This window comes from Planococcus citri, chromosome 5 (assembly GCF_950023065.1).
Source record: "Planococcus citri chromosome 5, ihPlaCitr1.1, whole genome shotgun sequence".
Classification (NCBI taxonomy): Eukaryota; Metazoa; Arthropoda; class Insecta; order Hemiptera; family Pseudococcidae; genus Planococcus; species Planococcus citri.
Window position 1 is genome coordinate 56,037,682 of NC_088681.1, and position 22,030 is coordinate 56,059,711.

The 22,030-nt window shown below is 33.6% G+C and overlaps 1 protein-coding gene across 2 annotated transcripts in view; it reads left to right on the top strand.

The window, feature by feature from the left end:
- The first annotated feature begins 756 nt into the window (after window positions 1-756).
- The window catches only part of LOC135846734 (uncharacterized), a 57,198-nt gene continuing 35,924 nt past the window's right edge, over window positions 757-22,030 (top strand). The window contains exon 1 of one of the 2 annotated variants that reach the window (XM_065366000.1): window positions 757-1,131. The gene's annotated coding sequence lies outside the window, so the exon portion shown is untranslated. The remainder of the gene's footprint in view (window positions 1,132-22,030) is intronic. The other variant, XM_065365999.1, reaches the window with a different exon arrangement.

Below are 22,030 nucleotides of genomic sequence, written 5' to 3' on the forward strand. Positions count from 1 at the left end.
CCTTGAAAAATCCTGTGTCGCATCCTCCACCCCTTCAAATTTATCAAAGATGCTAAAATTTGACATATGTGCATCTGGTACCCTAGAAGTGCCCCTTTTGCGGTTTAGACTTGGCAACCTCTCTCTGCCCTTTTCCAGCTGCAAAAAAGTGGATTTTCGCGCCTTTTTTTAAGATTTTTTTTGATCTTGTATAATGGCTTTATTGAAATCTCAGCAGTTATTGGTAATCTTCGGAGTTTTTTTTTTTGTTTTTTTGAAGGGAGCATTTTTACATTAGGTATTTTAACAGGTCTCCAATATTTTTTCTGGAATCTTTGGCAAATTTAACTGAAATAATTCCAACATTTTTTGATAAATTTTAGTAGATAATTTTAATCATTTTAATGTTTTTTTTGCATTTTTTACTTCTTTAACGAATTTTTAATATTTTTTCGTGCAATTTGTAATTTTTTAATGCTATATTTGTACTTTTTTGGTATTTATTATGATTTTATTGAATCAAATGGTTCAATTTTACATGTTTCACCTTTAAATATTAGGTACAAAAGCTTAAAATTTCACTATAATCGTCTCCAATTTCGAATTTCAAATCCTCATTCGCCACAAAAACCATCGCAAAAAACCATGAATGAACTCACGAGGTAGCAAGCAAACTCGTTCCGTCAAACTACGTACGATCATAATACCTACCGTCCAAGAGAAGGGGCGATAAAGATAGGTCTGTACGGTGCAGTCGCACAGCAATGGAACCAAAGTAAGCGTTTCCATAAAACTGGCCTCTCAGTGAACAACAAATCTTCAACATCGAAACCCGAAGTTGATCCCGAACCTGAAGGTCGTCCGGTCTCTTCGTCTTCACGTTCGTTTCATGTGTATTATCGAGATCTTTGGTCTCATGTTGTGAAAATTCCGTTTATGGTTTTAGTGCTTTATGCAAATTCTTCGTTTGTTATCTATCTTTCGTCCACTTCGTAAAAGTGTTTCGTAGTTTTAAAATTATTCGTAACTGAGAGCTTTTCGGCGAAAATTTTGGCTGAAAGGACTTACTCGTCGTAAATGTTGTTGGAGAGTTAATATTATTGGTGATTCATATGGTGGATGATTACGTGTTTACCTGTTCGTAGTATATTGGTGAGTTGTGTTGTTTAATTAATGTATATTTATTTGTTGTATTGCATAGTGATAGGGTACTAAAAATGTAGGTATTACCAAAGTAAAAATACCTAAATAATTTTAGAGTTTGGTAAATGAAAGCTAAAGTAACCAAGTACATAGTAAGGAAGTATCTTCATTGACTAATTACCGTTCTACAATTTGCATTTATTATTTGTCAATATAGATAAGTAATATTTATACCTATCAATTGTAAAATTTGCAACGAATCATAGCCCATTTTACCAGGAATCTTCGAAGAAATAGGTAGTTCCTTTAGTTACTCAATAACGTCACTAAATAAGCACCCACATTATATAAGTATGGGTAATTTTATTCCTACCTAACGGTCTAGGAAATTAATTCCAATCACTAAATAATGAAAAAATGTCTCATGCATGAATCATTTAACATCTCACGTTTGCAATTTTGAACCTTATAAATACCTATTAGGTATTCTATCGGCATACATTGACACGAACGCGTGCCGCCCATTTGCCATTGCCCATTCACTAAACCTATCTTGTGTCAAAATCGATTGCAAAAATCTACACACAAAACAATAACAATATCGACAACAACAATTAATCTTTCATTCATTATAGGTTTTTACGTACCTATACCAAAGAGGTGGCCCAAATAGTTGATTGTCTGGGCACCAAAGGTGGTAATTCATATTACAATACATCTTGTCAGAAGTATTGTATTAAACGAAGGCTATCTAACAGCCGGTGGTTATCGGATAAAGATAGATAACTGATCCCTATAAACGCGGATTATTTCACCTTTATTTTACTTTACCCCAAGTCTAGGTAGGTAGAGGTGCGATGAAGTTTGGAACGTGTGTCGTATGCCATAAAATATGAAAATAATGTCGTTGAATGAAAATGTCTCGTTGGGCTGAGTACTGAGTATGATCGCGTAATTTAGCGTAAAAATATGAATTATCGAGTTATAAAGGTATATAATAATGTATTCTTTTAGCGGGTATATTCTCACATACGAGTATAGAGAGATACCGAACCGAAGATTTTTATTGTTAAGGTTTAGGAATTTGCATAATAATGTGTACACGATACACGTGCTTGGTCGTTTTAAGCATACTTAAGGTATTTCTAAGTTATTCGTGCGGCCTTATATATATGTACGTTAGATAGGTATTCTATGTACGAGTGGTTTGTAATTTCTTAAGGTAGGTAATGTATGTAGACTGATTAACGAATGAATTGGGATTATCGTGTGTATAATGCTGTTTTTGGAGGAGATTCTATTCAAAGGTGTTCTTGAAGTGCTCATCATTTTTGTTTGATGTGGAATAATGTGATCTGTCACTTTGTCGGTGAGAGTTGGGCAGTTATTAAGAAATAGTGATCTTAAGAAAGGTTAGTGAAGAGCTTAGATAGGAACTCTGAGTTCCAGAATAAAATGAACCATGAAGCCCAGTTTGGAATGAATCTTTGGAGAAAGAGAAAGGATTTTTTTCCCCCTTCAAATTAATGCAGAACTATATGTTACAATTTTAATACGTGCTTGATTATTTGAAATATTGGTCATTGATGAGGTTCATTTTCGATTTCCATTCCTTCGAATTTCAGTTTTCATTTTCAATGAATTTGTTAACAATGTTTTTTGTTTATTTCTATTTTTTCTCCTGTATGATAATTTTTGGAAGCGGTGTTTGAAAAGTAGATTATGTTTTTGATATCTAAGATGAAGTGCTCAAATGTAGAAACATTGAGATTTTTTTAGGTATAGTTATATAGAATGATACCATAGTCCTGGCCCGCATAAGGATCACTTGCACCCCCTGCCGATTCTCCGGGACAACTTTTTTCTTAAAGGGGAAGTCCTAAGGAACATTTCTAGCCCTTGTCCTCAAAAAAAAAAGTGGCCCTACTTACAAAATGGCGGCCATTTTGTAAGTAGGGCCACTTTTTTTTTGAGGACAAGGGCAAGAAATGTTCCTTAGGACTTCCCCTCTAAGAAAAAAGTTGTCCCGGAGAATCGGCAGGGGGGTGCAGGTGATCCTTAAGCGGCCCCCCGACTACCATGGAAGAATTTTACATCTCTTGAAAGATAAATCAAATTTGCGGTGATTTTTTTTTGAGAATTGCAATTTTTGCCCAAAAGTGGCCATTTTAATTTTGCAAAAATCCAAAAGTGGCCAACTTGGAAAATAAAGAACTGAACTTGACCAAATTGACCCAGACAGCTAAAAATAAAGGTACATTTTCATTTTCAACGCACCTCCCCCCCTCAGAATCAATTTGAAACAACATAAAACTGTTTTGAGCGGTCCTGGAGCCTCCAACAAAAATTTTGAATGTTGAAACTGCAAAACTTTACTTAAGAAAGTTGCAATGCTAAAATTTAATTTAAACCTACCCTAAATTTCAACATGTTGAGTCGACTGAGGATGGTTTCAAGTCGTTCTGGAGTCACCAGAGATATTTTTGGAAATTCTAGATTTTCATACTTAATTCATGTGTCATTAAGTTGTAGGTGCATACAAATAATTTTTTATTTCAAATTTTGAATTTACAACCGGGAATTTTTTGAACTGCCCTGGCTCTTATTTGAAGAGGACTGGCGATTTATGGAATGAGCATGATCTGAAACCTACAACACCAAAATTTCAACTGCCCAAATTAATTTTTCAATTTTTGAAAATTCGAAATTGACCATTTTTATCAATTTGTGCTTTTTTGAAAAAAATGTGTACTTTTTCAGCTAAAATTGAAGAAATTAGTCCTAAAACTAACATCGATTTCTATCATTTCTATCCATTCTGGAGTCTCAGCGCGATTTTATATTTATTCAGAAGTTCAAAATTTCTCCAAAATGTGTGGAAATGAAATTAAAGCAGCTAAAAATTGAGTTGTGGCTTATTTTTGACCTATTTGAAGGATTTATCCACACTTGTAGCTAATTTCGACGCAGACATGTTGAGTGTGTTTTTTTTAGCAGAATAGGTATTTATGAGAAAAATATTTTAGTTTTTTGATTAATTTTTGAAATTTGCACGAATGTTTTCATTTTGTCCAAAACAAATCCCTTCAAATTCAAAGTTTACAATTATTTCAAGCTATTCTGGAGCCTCCAGAGCAATTTTCGAGTTCTCCAGACGGCGTGGAAATCAATTTGGGCAGCTGAAAACGAGTTATGGCTTATCCTCGACCTCTTTGAAGGATTTATCTATACATTTGAGCTGATTTCTGAACGAACACCTCGAGTACCTACGTTTTAATCATCAAAATAAATAAGTAGATATTTACGAGAAAAACAATTAAAGTAAAAAATTTTTCAATTTTTTTGATAAATTTTTGAAATTTTTACGAATGGCTTCATTTTGTGTGAAACAAACTCTCCCCCCCCCATTGAAATTTCGCAATTTCGAGCTATTCTAAAGCCTCTCCGGCGCAATTTTCGATTTCTCCGGAGTTTTGAAATTTCTCCAAATGAATGAGCGCTGATAAAAATCGAGTTGTAGCTTATCCTCGACTTATTTGAAGGATTTACTTATTCACATTGGAGCCCATTTCCAGGAACAAAGTATTCATGAGGAAAAAATTTCAAAAAATTGATATTTTCCTGTTTGCAGGAAAAATTTAAAAATAAGCACGAATTGTTGTATTTTGACTGTACTCAACCCCCTCCCCCTCTCATTCAAATTAGACCACTTCAAATCATTTTGTGCTTGTTAAAATCCAAATTTTTCTGTAGTAAGTTGGGTAATTATTTTTGAAAAAAAAATCAAAATTCGCTGGAGACGCCAAACATTACAAATCGACTCGGGAGAGTGGAAGGGGGTCGAAAACAAGATGCAAACAAGATCGTGAACGATGAATTGCCAATTTTATTAAAAAATAATCACTGGAAAAAAATTTTAATTTGAACCGACACAAAACGATTTTGAAAATTTGTGCCTATTAAATCGGTTTAATGAAACATAATGATAAATCCCTTATTAGAGGGACTGAAGTTCATTTTCACCCTACTTAAAGCGTCTTTTTTGAAAATAGAGAATCCAAAAATCTGCAGGAGGTTTCAGAATGGTTCAAAATTATCATCAATCAACTTCCATGGTCCAGAAAAGTCCACAAACTCAATTTCAGCCTTTTTGGTCAATATGGTAAAATTGTTAATTTTTTCTCCTTTTTTGAGCTGAATTTGAATTTTTTTAAATCCTCTCAAAAATTGAAAAATTAATTTCAACCCATGAAATTTTTGGCTGGTGGTGTATTTTGGAGTCTTCTCTTGATTCCACTTTTTAGGATACTTCCCTTGTTACGTGTTGGGAAAATACACATTATTGTGTTTTTCTAAAAACCTTCAAAATTCTTAAAAAATTCGATTTTTACTTCAGAGAGTTTGAAAATTTATTGAAATGTACCAATTTTAATGACATCTTGAGCAAAGTTTTGCAACATGTTGACTAGTTTAGAAAAATTTGAGTTTTCTAAATCCAGAGTTTCACAGAGTTTTTTTTACGAAGTATTTTTTGATGATATCTTTTGAGTATCATCTTTAAATTATTTTTCAGCAATCTCAAATACGTTTTAGACCATTTTTATAGGCTCTCATGAATTTTTATCAATTTTTGTAATCTTTTTTTCAGAAATTATTACAATTTTTTGGACAATACAATACAGGTACCTACAAATAAGAATACTTCAAATGTTTTCTGTCAATTTTTTGAATTTTCCCACTCTTTTACTGATGTTTTTCCTCGTCATCAATAGATATGCTGAGTTTTTCAAAAATTCAATTTTTTGTGAGGTAAAATAAAAATATTGTTTTTGTGATCTTTGTGTTCGCCAATTGAATTTTTTTTTTGAAGGAGTAAAAAATTCAAATTTAAATCCCATTCTTATGAATTAAAAATATGTATTTAATTAGATAATTTTTATTCAATTTTTGAATCATAGTATTCAGTATTTTTAGAAAATTCATTATTTCTTCCCCCGTGTAAAATGATAATGCTATAACAATAGGTATGGATGTTTACCTTCCAAAAAATTAAAAGAATTCGATTTTTATTAGCTCAAGAGTTCTAAAATCATTGCTCAAAAATCGTCAAAAGTTTTCGGTATAAAATCATTTAGGTACCTAAATTCACGCTTTTCTAATTTGTAAGGGAAAAAGAAGGGGGGAGGGAAGAGATATTTATATTGGAATTTCACTTTTTTACCCTCTCATGTCCTGAATTTGTCGAATTTTATGAGAAATTAATTTCCTAAATGACTGACAATCATTTGCTCAGGTTCAAGAACTCCTTGAAATGGAGATTACGTATCTATCTAGAAGAGTTCATCTGTGTCAATAAAAATAGAAAAGTTTTGAAAAATTTCTGTCATTTTATTCATTTTTCAATTTTTTTTTTTCAACTCTGAGAGCTCTGTTCTGAGAGAGTCAAATTTACTTTGGGAACAGGGGAGATTTATCTAGAAAAAGGAAATTATGAAAAAAGTTGAATACACAGAACCTGAAAAACGTTGAGAAAATTATGGCAGACTTTTGTCTTTGCTTTTCAAATTTTTTTGTTTACTTAAAGAAGAGGTGTCGTGTTTTTTTTTTCGAAAAAGGGCCTACGTATTTTTAAAACAGTTTTGTTGCAGAATTTGAGATTGATGATTTTTTTTCTCCCATAAGAACCAACAAATTGAATTAAAAATGTAAAAACTCTCAAGTTATTTGATAGAGAAACGGTGGGGAGGGTGAGGAAGAGGTTGTCATAAAAAAATCAAGTTGGGTGTAAGTGAACTCGATTGAAGGAAAATTTTAGAAAACCATTTTTACAATGTTGAAATTTTCATTCTCTAGATGTGCAAAGGGGACATGGACTGTCTATAAAGACGTCATTAAAATCCCAACATTTGCCTAATTCCACTCTTAATCAAATAGGTACCTCTGCCTATCTAAATCACAAGCTTCAAAAACACTTTACAGGTACATGTTGCTCTAAATAACCAGATCGTAAGTAAGTGAAATTGAATCTACAATCTAGAAAAAAATATATCCACTATCCAACTACTTACTATTTACTTACCTACCGTGTACTAATACATAGTGGGTACATAGACACTAGACAATAACGAGGTTACATCAGTCTATGACTTGAGTAGTAGGTACATGAACATAGACAGTACTAGTACTTAATCAGATGTACAACCGAGTACATTTTAGTTAGTGCGGAAATTATGCGAGATAGGAGTAATGTGAAAATTGCTTTCCCGACTAAAAGCGCCGGCATAACAGGTCGTGCTTTCTGGTCCGTCACAAACTTCTCGTTAGGTTGTTACAATTAGCGTGACCAAATTGTATATCTCTGTGACCACATTTATTGTGACTTTGCAATTCGCCTTCTCATTAGCGTCTTTTTTTCCTTATGCCAATCGTAGGTAGCTTAGGTACGTTTGAGCATCGCAGCTGCTCCAGTTCGCTCTTTCAAACAATGGATTTGTCTCAGGTTATCGATTATAAGACGTACCTATAACTACTACGAGTATAAGAAAAAGAAATAAGTGGAAGAAAGTGTTGGGATGAAGATTATCGTCTTCATCGTCTAGGTAAGTATATTATGAATCTCTGTTGTGTCGAGAAGTCACAGAGCCACAGAGGCACAGAGAAATGAAACGGATTCGCGAGAGAACGTTCAACTTGAGACCATATGTTTATTCGCGTATGAGGAGGAAGGCTGCTGAGAAGACCAGATTTGGCGAAGGAGCAATACGTAGGATAGACGATCAAAAATAAGAAGAAGAAAAAAAACACAAAATGCGTTACCTGCGATACGAGTATAAGTATCGAGATGCTGTGTGCATAGTGTTAAAAATACGACCTTACGATGCAATACTTCCACTTCCATATTGGTAAAATGACCTTAACTCAGCCTACACTCATTTCCTATCCGTTCATAGAGAGATATGCCATATAGCCATACTGTGCTCTAGCTGTGTGTACAGTGTACCTACCACAACTTGTTTTTATCAATGATGTAACAATACTCTTTAAGAAACAGATCATGATGAGCGCATATTATCGACCTGTGCTTGTGTGGTGATCAAAAACCGATCGAAATCGTCCAACGATTTCGTAATACGATTGTCGAGCAAAAGGCGTGGTTTCGGAGGAAATATTTATCTAATTTTTTGTTTGCTCGTTGTATCATCCTATCGGTAATTGTGTAATAGCGTTGTAAAAACACCTTGTAAGTGTAATTACAGTCGTTAGTACGTATACTAATTGCAGGATGAATGGGTTAGAGAATAGGGATTAAGACGTTAATATTTTAGAAATGTTTGTTGAAGATTTTGTACACATCAATTGAGGTATTTCTAAGTCCATTGCCAGGTGTGAGAAATCTCAAATTCGAAGAATTAGTGGGTAGATTGTTTGTTTATTTATTTATGGGAATATTATAGGGATGATGAGAAGCTTGAAATACCAGGTCATAAATTGTTATTAAAAAATTAGGGACAATGAGTGTTGATTGACCTCGGCCAAAGCCATGGATTCCCTTATGTGTCGATGAAAAAAAACTTATGTTCGAGAACCAGTTTCTGAAGTGTTTTTGTAGGTACTTGATATGATTGTTATTTGGTTTTGCGATGCTTTTGTTATCAATGAGGTGGTGAAATTAAATACTGGAAGAGAGTAGGTATGTTCTGAGATATTGTCGAAAATTTGATTTTAGAGGATGAAAAATCAATTCAAAAGCCATGAGGAGTGATTCAGAATGGCACGACGACTGGTCAATTTTATTAACAAATGAAACAAAACTTTGAAGATTTTACGATCACTCGACTCAAACACAATCACAATTTGACCTTCATGGAGCCTCCAGCGAGTTTTCAAATTTCTTCAGATATTTCAAATTGCTCTAGACGAGTCAAAAAGGTCAAATTGAAATTGTTTTCAATTCGAGTGATCGTGTAAATACTCCAGACAATATCTCGTTAAAAAACTCGTTTGTTTCAAACTTTTTTTAAAAAATTAAATTTTTTCACCTTTTTCTGGAATTTTTCAAATTTTTCAAAAATTCAGTTTTGAGCTGGCTTTTCTGGAATTTTGCGGTAACCACCTAAAACGCTAAAGAAAGTACCCAATAAACATCGACCAAAGTGTTATAGGTGCTAAAGTTCATTTTTGGCCTTTTCCAGAACGATTTGAAATTTCTGGAGAAAATCAAAAAATGGCTGGAGGCTCCAGAATGTCCCAAAACTAGTGGTCGTTGATGTGTGGGAGTTGAATTAAATACATTATTCACATTGATTCACTTTGCTCAAAAAAATTTACACATTCCATGAGAAAATTAAAAATTGTCCTTAAAACAGATTTTTTAAATTTTTTGAATTTTCAAAAATTATCCAAAAATCCAAAAACGAACTTTCACACCTGAAATTTTGGTTACGAGCGAGGGTTTTTAGAACATGGCCTGTTGATCTAACTTGGTTTAGTTCAAATTGGTGAGTGCCCGTTCAAAATGAATCCTTTGTAAAAAAAAATGTACAACTCCCCCTTCCCTTCAGAATTTTTTCCTGTCAACTGTTTTCTTCCAGGGTTCACACAGACAAGATGGTTCATTGTAGCTCATGACTTGGTTTAAAAAACAACAAATTGTCTCAAATAAAATGAAGTCTTATAAAAATAATGTTTACAATTTTTTTTAGGTTTTTTGAGGTGAAAAAAAGTCAAATTTTTCATCACAGCAACTCAATTTTTGGTAAAAATTCAAATTTTTTGGTCTATATTAAATATCGAAAGAATAGGTAATAAATAATATGCTTGCCATAAAAGGAAATTTCAAATGCTGAATTTCATGTTTCGATTTTCGGCGAATTTTTGGAAAATTTGAAGGTCTGATTTCTTTGAAAAATCCAAAATTTGATCGAATTGAGGTAGAAAAGCGAAATTTCGTGTTATAAACTTATAACCTATTTTTGATCTTCTGAATTGATTGGTGACAGGTTTGAGGCGTTTTGGAGCCTCCAGCGGATTTTTGGAATTTCCAATTTGTAAAAAATTTCCTCAAGAAAACCAAAGTTGAATTCAGCATATGACCTTCCTCCCCCCCCCCCCCCGATAAACCATCTTTGTGCTTTTTTCATCGCCTTTTCTCAACCTCACAAGCTCATTAGTAATGGTTTTGAGCCATTCTGGAGCCTCCAGCGGATTTTTAGATTTTTCAGATTGTTGTAAAAATTACCATAGAAAGAGCCATAATAAAATTTAGCATCTTTAAAGTCGAATTTACTGTCTTTGAAGCTCTTTTGATCGATTTAAGAATACATTTTCAAAATTTGTTTCTGGAGTTTCAAATCCAAATTTTTCTCCAGTAATTTTTTTGAAGCAAAAAAAATTAAAATTTTTCGTTTATGATGAGCAATTGAACACGTTAGCATCAAAGGTTGAAATTGAGTTCACACGATATTTTTGACCTCCGACATCGATTAGCGATAGTTTCAGCCAATTCTGAAGTCTGAAGTCTCCAGCAGATTTTGGGGTTTTCCAGTTTTTAAAAAATCATCATAGAAAAGGCTAAAATAAAAATTCAGCACCAGTGAACTCATTACTATCGGTCTTTGGGACGCTTTTGATCGATTTAGGAACAAATTTAAAAAAATTATTTCTGTTGATTCAAACCTTTCAACTCATATTTTAATTTTTTGGAAATTCCAGAACCACCTGGAACCGTTATCAATCGACTTTGGTGATTATGATTAAATACTATGATGTATTGAAGCTTTCATTCAGCGTTATGTTGACACATTTTGTGAGCAACAAATTTTCAATTTTTTTCACTCAAAAAATTTTTTTGAGAAAATTTCAGATTTGAAAAGGCAGAAATGGATTTTGAAAATTTGTTTTCAAACCAATTGAAAGGGTCCCAAAAGAAATGAATCATTGTTCATATGGGTGCTATACTTCATTTTGGCGCTTTTTATGGCAATTTTCCCAAAAATGAAAAATCCAGAAATTGGGTGGAGCCTCCAAAACGTCTTGAACTAGTCATATTTGATTTACAATAACGTTTAGAGACCCAGTTTTGGCATATTTAAGAGGTAAAAATAGTAATTTAGATGAGGGCCAATTTTCCAAAAAAAAAAGTAAAATGTAAATTTTTTGAGAAAGGGTGAGGAGGGGATGAAGGGGGGACTTAAATCCAAAAAACTCATAACTCATGTTAGAAGTTGCCCCAAAAATTCGTTGCTAGTGAAATTGAACACGGTCCAATCAGAGGATTCCCAAAAACTGGAAGCTACTCTCCAAATCTAAAATAGTCAAATTTGACTGGTTCAAGAATGAAAAAATGACGTCACTGGGATGAAAAGTGAAAAAGTAATACAGTAAATTGTTCATTTTTGACTGATTAATTCAGTAAATTATTCACTGAAAGTTCAGTCGAAAAGTACCTACTGTTTTTAGCATGGTAGTGATTTGACGACATTCTGACTTTTTAAGCAGTGTGAAATTTGACTGTTTCCAATTTAAGGAGTATTCAATAATTGCAAATTTTGAAATTTTAGCATTTTTTTTTTGAAAACATTTTGCCTTAAAAAGTGTGTTTTTTTTATTCATGTCAAATTAAGTAATCCTCAAAATGCGTTCCTATAGTTGGAGTATTTAGCATCAAAGGTTGAAATTGAGACTATTTTTGACCTACTACATCGATTAGCGATAGTTTCAGCCAATTTTGAAGCCTCCAGCGGATTTGTGGGTTTTCCAGTTTTTAAAAAATCATCGCAGAAAGGGCCAAAACCAAAATTCAGCACCAGTGAACTCATTATTATCGGTTTTTGGGAAGCTTTTGATCGATTTAAGAACAAATTTTTCAAGATTCTTTCTGTTAATTCAAACTTTTCAACCCATATTTCAATTTTTTTTTTGAGAATTGGAAACTAAAAAATTTACTGGAGATTCCAAAACCACCTGGAACCGTTATCAATCGATTTTGGTGATTAATTATTGTTATGTACTAAAGCAAATTTCATTCAGCGTTTTATGTTGACACATTTGTAAGCAACAAATTTTCAATTTTTTCACTCAAAAATTTTTTTTGAGAAAATTTTAGATTTGAAAAGGCAGAAATGGATTTTGAAAATTTGTGTTTAAACCAATTGGGAGGGTCCCAAAGGAAATAAATCATAGTTCATTTGGGCGATATACTTCATTTTGGCCCTTTTTATGGCAATTTCCCCAAAAATGAAAAAATCCAGAAATTGGGTGGAGCCTCCAAAACGTCTTGAACTAGTCATATTTAATTTACAATCACGTTTAGAGACCCAGTTTTGGCATATTCATTATTCAAGAGGTAAAAATAGTAATTTAGAGGGCCAATTTTCCAAAAAAAAAGTAAAATGTTGATTTTTTGAGAAAGGGTGAGGAGGGGATGAAGGGGGGACTTAAATCCAAAAAACTCATAACTCATGTTAGAGGTTGCCCCAAATACTCGTTGCTAGTGAAATTGAACACGATCCAATAAGAGGATTGCCAAAAACTGAAAGCTACTCTCCAAATCTAATACAGTCAAATTTGACTGGTTCAAGAATGAAAAAATGTCGTTACTGGGATAAAAAGTGAAAAAGTAATACAGTAAAGTATTCATTTTTGACTGATTAATTCAGTAAATTATTCCCTGAAAGTTCAGTCGAAAAGTACCTACTGTTTTTAGCATGGTAGTGATTTGACGACATTCTGACTTCTTAAGCAGTGCGAAATTTGACTGTTTCCAATTCAGGGAGTATACCTAATCAATAATTGCAAATTTTGAAATTTTAGCATTTTTTTTTTGAAAACATTTTGCCTCAAAAAGTTTTTTTTTTTTTATTCATGTCAAATTAAGTAATCCTCAAACTGCGTTCCTATAGTTGGAGTGATGTACAATCTAATCATTTAATTTTTTCATCAATTTCTGCAATTTTTGCATTGTTTTGGAAAATGGAAAATCCCATAGATGCCCCTTCAGTTTCCCTTTTTGGCCTTTGAAATTATTTTCGGGAGTTAACAACTCAATAGATTCCTACGAGTTAATCAAAGAATGAAAAAATTGACGATTAAGTGGCCAAGAGGTTCCTTATTTATGAGAAAAAATTTTAATAATTTTTTTTTCAATGTTGTTTATTTTTTCATTAGTTCGTCACAAAGCTGATCGAATGATTTCTCAATTTTTATGCAGATGTAGAATCATAAATCAGCTGAGAAGAAATACTCTCTCGAGTGCAGTAATTTGACGTTTAGCTCGTTAGTTCCTTTTTTCAATTAATGGAACGTGAATTTTTAAACACGCAGGGTACGAAATATGTACCTACTATTTAAATACTTAATCAATTCAGAAAATACAATTGAATTATCTTAGTCTTAGCCATAATTCAATGGATCGTCATTACTGCCTTATATGTAGTACAGAAACTACTGACCAAATTATTAAAATCAGAACACACATTGAAACACTTCACCAAAGTTATACTTAATCCACCTGGAAATAATTTCAATCTTAACGATCTCAGACATTCTATTGATCAAATCAATTCGCCCAATTTAATAAATTACAACCTTTCTACATCTCTTCTCGAATCTGGCAAAGGTGAGATATGGTACCTTCTCATTAAACCTCACACACATTTCAACCAAACGATGAACCAACCCATCGCAATCGGTGAATTACTTGCACAGTCATGTAATTCTGCAGCGATGAACCTTATTAAAATACCTATAATGTTCGGTCATCTTAGAGACACTTTTAACGGTATCGTTGTCCGATTCCAAGTACTGGTTAATTATTATACTATTCACATCTCGAATGCTGTACCGTTTCAATGAACCGTTTATACAAACGCCAAGAGTGGACGCCCACGAAATTTCGCCATGGTCAGCACAGCCCAAAAAAAAATCGTACAGTAATGACTACGTGGTAGCGCATACGCTTACGTATAGATATATTTTTATAAATCCTCTTTAGGTCTCTCTCTCCTACACAACCTCGTACCTATATTAATTTACATTCTTGTACTGGCACGTACTGTTTGGATTGTTTGGTAACCGACGAAGACGACGATGAGACGAGAGACGACCTGGTAATTAAGTAATTTATTGTAATTTCTTCTTTCTCAACGTGTTATTCTTCTTACATTAGTTAGAACTTAGAAGAGACGTCCAGGTCCAGTGAACGATGAATTTGAAAACAATCTGGTCAAAAACCTAGTACCTATATGTAGATACGTAGGTAGGTAGGTACTCCTATGTTATAAAATCGTGATCTATCGCAAGTTTTGAAATTTTACCAAATTCCCATACTTCGTAGGTACTCGTACGTACATGTTTCGCTAATAAATCAGCATCCTGTATTATTACACGATGAATTCCTGTTACAAGTAAATCCATACCATGCATCGAAATGGCTACCATTAAAAGGCTTATCACACGTAATAAACAAATCGACTGATACGATGAGAATTACACCTATTATGTACATACTACATATAGGCAGACGTTGTAGGTACCTATAGGTATAGGTACAAATCCAATATCATAAAATCACCTCATCATCGCGTATTTAAGTTAAAGAATCTGCCGCCGCAAAGAGAAGAAAAAACCCCTGGAATTCCGCCATGCTCATATATCTTCTGTGTGCGCAGATGAAGTGGAATAGCCAGAGAGATACCTACTACAACAGGTGCCACTGCCGATGTAATGCTACCGTTAAACTTTACCTACACAATGGATACTGGCGTGAGAAACATTTGAAGTACTTGACGCGATCTTTTAACTACCTTTATAGATACAATAATAATAGGAAAACACGTCGCCATATAGATGCCATCGACAATTCACCAATTCTATATGTGCGATTCTTTTTGAAAAAAAAAGAAAAAGAAATAAAGAAACCAAGAAAAAGATAAAGACGTGTTAGTATTTAATGACGGTTTCTGCGTAGGTAGGTAGGTATATTTCGCAGAATCCAATCGAAGCTGTACGTTTGTTCGCGGACGAATTCGACTCAGATGTGGTGTTTCAACGACCTTATAGATACAGAGAGCTAGGTAGGTATTTGATGTTTTGCTGCTGTAAATAGCCTTTATTCCGAAGCAGTAGTAAGGCAAAGGGGGAGTTGTGAAAATAAGAAGGTAGAACTGAAAAATGGAGGATACACAGTGAACGTGTGTTCGAGTGTTTTCATTATCACTTTAGTTTTCATATTGGAAGTGGTTTGTTTTCTTTCGAGTGAAGTTTGGGGAGAGAGTTGAATGAAAATGAAGTTTTGGAAAAATATTATGTTGGTTGAGATTTGATTTGAAATACATATTATGTTACCTAGTTTCTGAGAACTGCTGGAGTCATTCAACCTGATTAATTGGTCATAGACCTTATTGATCAGATCATATAAGACCGGATCAAATTAGATTGAATGTGGCCTGATTGTAGATTAGATTAGACTTGATTGATCATAATATGAAATCATATCAGATTAGATTGCACCTGATTGATCAGATCAGATAAGACTGGATTGATCAGAACAAAAACAGATCCGATCAGACTGGATTGATCAGATGAAATCCGATCAGATTAGGTTACATCTGATTGATCAGATCACATTAGACTTGATTGATCAGATGAAATCCGATTAGATTAGATTGTATCTGATTGACCAGATCAGATTGAATGGCAACTGATTAATCAGATTAGACTAGACTAGACTTGATTGATCCAGATCAGATCAGACCAGACAAGACCATTTTTTTTCTCTGTGTCTCCATTCCCCATAGACCAGACCAGACCAGACCTGATTGATCAGAATCAGATCAGATCAGATTAGACTTATTGATCATATCAAATCAAATTAGGCTTGATCGTATCAGATCACATTAGACTTGATCGTATCAGATCAGATCAGACTTGATTGATCAGATGAAATCATATTAGACTTGATCATGATCGGATTAGACTTGATTGATCAGAATCAAATCCGATCCAATCAGATCAGATTAGATTGCACCTGATTGATCAGATCAGATAAGACTGGATTCGTCAGAACAAAATCAGATCCGACCAGACTTGATTGATCAGATAAAATCCGATCAGATTAGATTACATCTGATTGATCAGATCAGATTGGACTGAATTGATCAGAATAAAATCAGATCAGATCCCATCAGATCACATTGGACAGGATTGATCAGATCAGATAAGACTTGATTGATCAGATGAAATCCGATTCGATTAGATAGTATCTGCTTGATTAGATCAGATTGAATGGCGACTGATTAATCAGATTAGATTAGACTAGACTTGATTGATCCAGATCAACTGAGCCAAATAAATGAAATTGATTAAGAAAGATCAGATCAGATCAGATCAGATCAGACCAGACCAGACCTGATTGATCATATCAAATCAAATTAGACTTGATTGTATCAGATCAGATGAGACTTGATTGATCAGATGAAATCAGATCAGATTAGATTGATCAGATAATTAAAATGGGGACTAATCAGATTAGATTGGACTTGATTGATCGATCAGATCAGATTAGACTTGATTGATCAGAGCAGATTAGAATTGATTGATGAAATCAGATTAGACTTGATTGATCAGATTAGATAAGATTAGATTTGATTAATCAGATTAAATCAGATCGGATTACATTACACCTGATTAATCAGAATATTGAATGTGTGCTGGTTAATCAGATTAGATTAGACCTGACTGATCAGATCAGATCATATTAGACTGGATTGATCATATCATATCAGATTTGATTAATCAGATGACATCAGATCAGATTAGATCACGCCTGATTGATCAAATCAGATTGAATGGGGACTAATTAATCATATTAGATTAGATTTGATTGAGCAGATCAGATCAAATTAGGCCTGATTGATCAGAGCAGATCCAATTATATAAGATTAGACTTGATTGATCATATCAGATCATATAGACCAGATCAGATTAGACTTGGTTGATCTTTCGCGTGAAAAAGTGTATACCGCTGAACCGTAAGATGTACAAATAAATAATAAGATCAGATAATATTAGGCCTGATTGATCAGATCAGATCCAATTATATAAGATTAGACTTGATTGATCATATCAGATCATACAGACCCGATCAGATTAGACTTGGTTGATCAGATCAGATAATATTAGACCTGATTGATCAGACCAGATTGAATGGGCCTGATCGATTACATTAGTCATTAGATTAGACTTGATTGATCAGATTAGTTCAAATCAGACTTGATTGATCAGATCATTAGACCTGATTGATCAGATCAGATAAAATTAGACCTGATTGATCAAATCAGATTGAATGGGGACTGATTATCATATTGGATTAGATTAGACTTGAATTGACTGATCAGATCAGATCAAGTTAGACCTGATTGATCAGATTCAATCAGATCAGATTGAATGGGGCCTGATTGATCAGATGAGATCAAATTAGACTTGATTGATATAATCGGATTGAATGGAGACTGATTAATCATATTAGACTAGATTAGACTTGATTGATCAGATTAGATCAAATTAGATCTGATTGATCAGATCATACATATTAGACCTGTTTGATTTGATCATGATTAGATCGAATTGATTAGATTAGATCAAATTGATCGGATCAATGTACACCTGATTGATTAGATCACATTATACTGGCATTTTTCTCTACGCAGTGCGTCTTGAAAATGGATTGGAAAACGTCAATTTCCGAAATAAGCTTATCGATTTTTCCAGAATTTTTTTCTGTTTGGATGATATCATTAGTTACCTGCACAGCAAATAAAATTGAATTTTCATCAAACAGTGCACGTTAATTAGCTAGAGAATATAAAATCATCAAATTGTTCAAAAAATTGACCGAAATGTTCTGAAAGTTGTACAAGATTTCAATGAAAAATCAAATTTATCTCGATAGACTTGACCATTCTCCCCCCCCCCAATCATCAACATTTTGTACATTTAAAATTTGAAAATAAAAAAATTCATGATTGAAAAAAGTACCTAAGTACATATTTAGTTTTTTTGGGCGACGTAAACATAAAGTAGATAGGTATATCTTCGGAAGAAACATTTAAACCACGATTGATCGAGCACAATTAAATTTATAGCTACCTCATATGTAGGAACATTATCACCTTTACGTTTCAACTCAACTTATGTAACGTTCATGGAAACAGGTTCACGTAGGCACAGTCATCATCTTTTATCGTCGCCGTTCTACGAGAAATGAAGATGATACCAGTACCACTTCATCTTACGTGGAATTAGATCTCAAAAAACTCGAGCACATGATATTCAATATCTTCGATGAAAAATTGGAATTCTTCCAATATTCACATGGTTGGAATTGGAAATTCTTCACGTACCTGGTTCAGGTCTCAAATACCGAAATATCATAGCTCAGTAATTACCTACCTGTGCATTTTTGCATCGACAAAATATGTGGAAGAGGAAGAGGAAGACTTGTTCATCGCGTTGCATTGCATCGTCGTGAGAATTAGCAGTCAAAATTTTATTAGAGAAATTTAATAAATGCGGGTTATTTATGAAAAATACAGTGTGTTTCATCAGTTCTGTTCGATTTTTTTTTAAATTTCTGATTTGATGAAGATGATGAAATGATTCGAACGGTTTTTTGAATAATGTCACCTGTGCCAAAAAAATTGCAAGAGTGTTGGAACACACTGTATTCGATAATCGATCCATATAAAGAGAATAATTCATCGAGAAATTCTTCGAACATTTTTAAAATGTGGTATTTGCAAACTCGATGAAAAATTCGATCAGTTTATTTAAAGAATTCCCCAGCATATGAGTAGATACCTTCATTTTACCTCCACGAGCAATTCAAAATTCCAGTATTTTTTCGCCGAAGATGAAGACGACAACGACGATTAAATTTTCCACATCGTTACAAAAATATAATCAACCACGGGCAAGGTTATTTAAAAGCATCGAGTAAACCGCATTACTACGGTATCTCGGTTAATAATTGCCTATGTGTACGACAACTCTACCTACAATCGCGCAATACCCCGACAAAAAGCCAGAGCCACGAAATTCTCATCAAAATGTACCTGGATATGATTAATGAATTATGTAATTTATTTCCACTTCCACCCGAACACGCACAGGCACAGGTAAAGGTACAACTCGGAGGTGGCGGACGTTTCGGCACGTTCATTTGACGCGTTATAGAAATTTCATATTGGAAAGACAATAGTCCCGCCGCAAAGGAAGTATGGAATAACGAAAAAATACGCTTATATTCTCGTTTTGTTTTTTTTACTCCTTAACGAGATCTCGTATCATCTTCCGTTTCATATTTAACCAAACGTTTGTGCTTTTGATACGACCACCATATCGTATAGGTATATCATACCATAGCATGTGTAATGTGTAATGTGTATGTAGAGAAAAGTGCGTTTGAAATTTATTTTTTTTAATTGTGTGATTTGCTCGTGAAAATGGTACCGAAGTAAGGTAATGAGCTGGAGACCAGGGTCGTTAAACTTATTTACACCTTTATTACAATTACGCATACTCTCTGTCTCTGGTTTTTACCATAGATTGTTTTACCACCCGCCTCATCAACCATAGAGGATATGTTAATAGGAGTGCTCGGCTCGGCTCGGATTAGACATCAGTGGTGAGTAATGAGTTCGGATTAGAGAATGGTTGTGGTATTTTTCCATGAGACGAGTAGTACTTCTTGTTTTATGTTTTGAATTGTCGATTTTTTGACAAGTCCGTCGCAATCTAGGGAAGGCAACAACACAAAGTCTACCTTATCGGTCTACCCAGGAGAAAAATGTCGCCTACTTCAAAAACCGGTATTTTCACGCTCTTACTATTTGTATTTCTTTCAGCACGTTATTTCCCGAGGAGGTGCCGAATAATTTCAATAAGTTAGAATTTTTTTACATTGAAATAAAACGTTTTGCGACTTACTATTCAAGAATAAGGTAAATCTTCTAAGAACTTACCTGCACTTGGTAATAATATGCAGGACAGGGGACTTTGGGAAAACAAATTTATTCAAAGTAGAGAATTGAAGAAATTTGAGTTTTACTCGAAAACCATCTCGAGGAGCCCACAATTTTTTTAGGTCATATTACAACAATTTTTATCCTCTTTTCAATGGTATAATTTTTTTTAACATCCTCAAACGCGAACTCGATTAAAAAAGCGAACTTAAAGCAGAAAACTGCTTGGGAGAAAAATGTCACCTATCTAGTAGACCGCCTAGGTAGACTGAGAAATAGATTTGAGTTTTACTCGAAAACCATCTCGAGGAGCCCACAATATTAATATACCATTTTAAAGCAATTTTTATCCTCTTTTCAACCGTATAATACTTTTCAAAATCCTCAAACGCAATCGTGCTTAAAAACGTGAAAAACTGTGTAATTTTGAGAGAAAAAAGTGGTTTGAGATGAATTAAACAATTTTTTCTCAAAATTCACCTCGAGTACCCTACAATTTTTTTATACCATATTATAGTAATTTTTATCCTCTTTCCAGCTATATAAATTTTTTCAAAATCCTCGAATACAAACAAGCTTTAAAAAGCGAACTTAGAGCAGAAAACTGCTCAGGAGAAAAATGTCTCCAATCCAGTAGACCATTAGGTAGACACAGAAATATATTTGAGTGTTACTCGAAAACCATCTCGAGGAGCCCACAATTTTTTTATACCATTTTAAAGCAATTTTTATCCTCTTTTCAATGGTATAATTTTTTTTAACATCCTCAAACGCGAACTCGATTAAAAAAGCGAACTTAAAGCAGAAAACTGCTTGGGAGAAAAATGTCACCTATCTAGTAGACCGCCTAGGTAGACTGAGAAATAGATTTGAGTTTTACTCGAAAACCATCTCGAGGAGCCCACAATATTAATATACCATTTTAAAGCAATTTTTATCCTCTTTTCAACCGTATAATACTTTTCAAAATCCTCAAACGCAATCGTGCTTAAAAACGTGAAAAACTGTGTAATTTTGAGAGAAAAAAGTGGTTTGAGATGAATTAAACAATTTTTTCTCAAAATTCACCTCGAGTACCCTACAATTTTTTTATACCATATTATAGTAATTTTTATCCTCTTTCCAGCTATATAAATTTTTTCAAAATCCTCGAATACAAACAAGCTTTAAAAAGCGAACTTAGAGCAGAAAACTGCTCAGGAGAAAAATGTCTCCAATCCAGTAGACCATTAGGTAGACACAGAAATATATTTGAGTGTTACTCGAAAACCATCTCGAGGAGCCCACAATTTTTTTATACCATTTTAAAGCAATTTTTATCCTCTTTTCAACGGTATAATTTTTTTCGAAATCCTCAAACGCCATCGTGCTTAAAAACGTGAAAAACTGCCTAGTTTTGAGAGAAAAAAGTTGCCTGAGATGAATTAAACAATTTTTTCTCGAAATTCACTTCGAGTACCTTACAATTTATTTGGACCATATTATAGCAATTTTTATCCTCCTTCCAATGGTATAATTTTTTTTAACATCCTCGAAAGTGAACTCGCTTAAAAAAGCGAACTTGGAGCAGAAAACTGCTGAGGAGAAAAATGTCACCAGTCAGGTGGACCGCTCAGGTAGACTCTGTAATAGATTTGAGTTTTACTCGAAAACCATCTCGAGGAGCCCACAATTTTTTTACACCATTTTGAAGCAATTTTTATCCTCTTTTCAACCCTATAATTTTTTTCGAAATCCTCAAACGCCATCGTGCTTAAAAACGTGAAAAACTGCCTAGTTTTGAGAGAAAAAAGTTGCCTGAGATGAATTAAACAATTTTTTCTCGAAAATGATCTCGAGGAGCCCAACTTTTTTTAATATCATATTAAAGCATTTATTTTCCTCTTTCC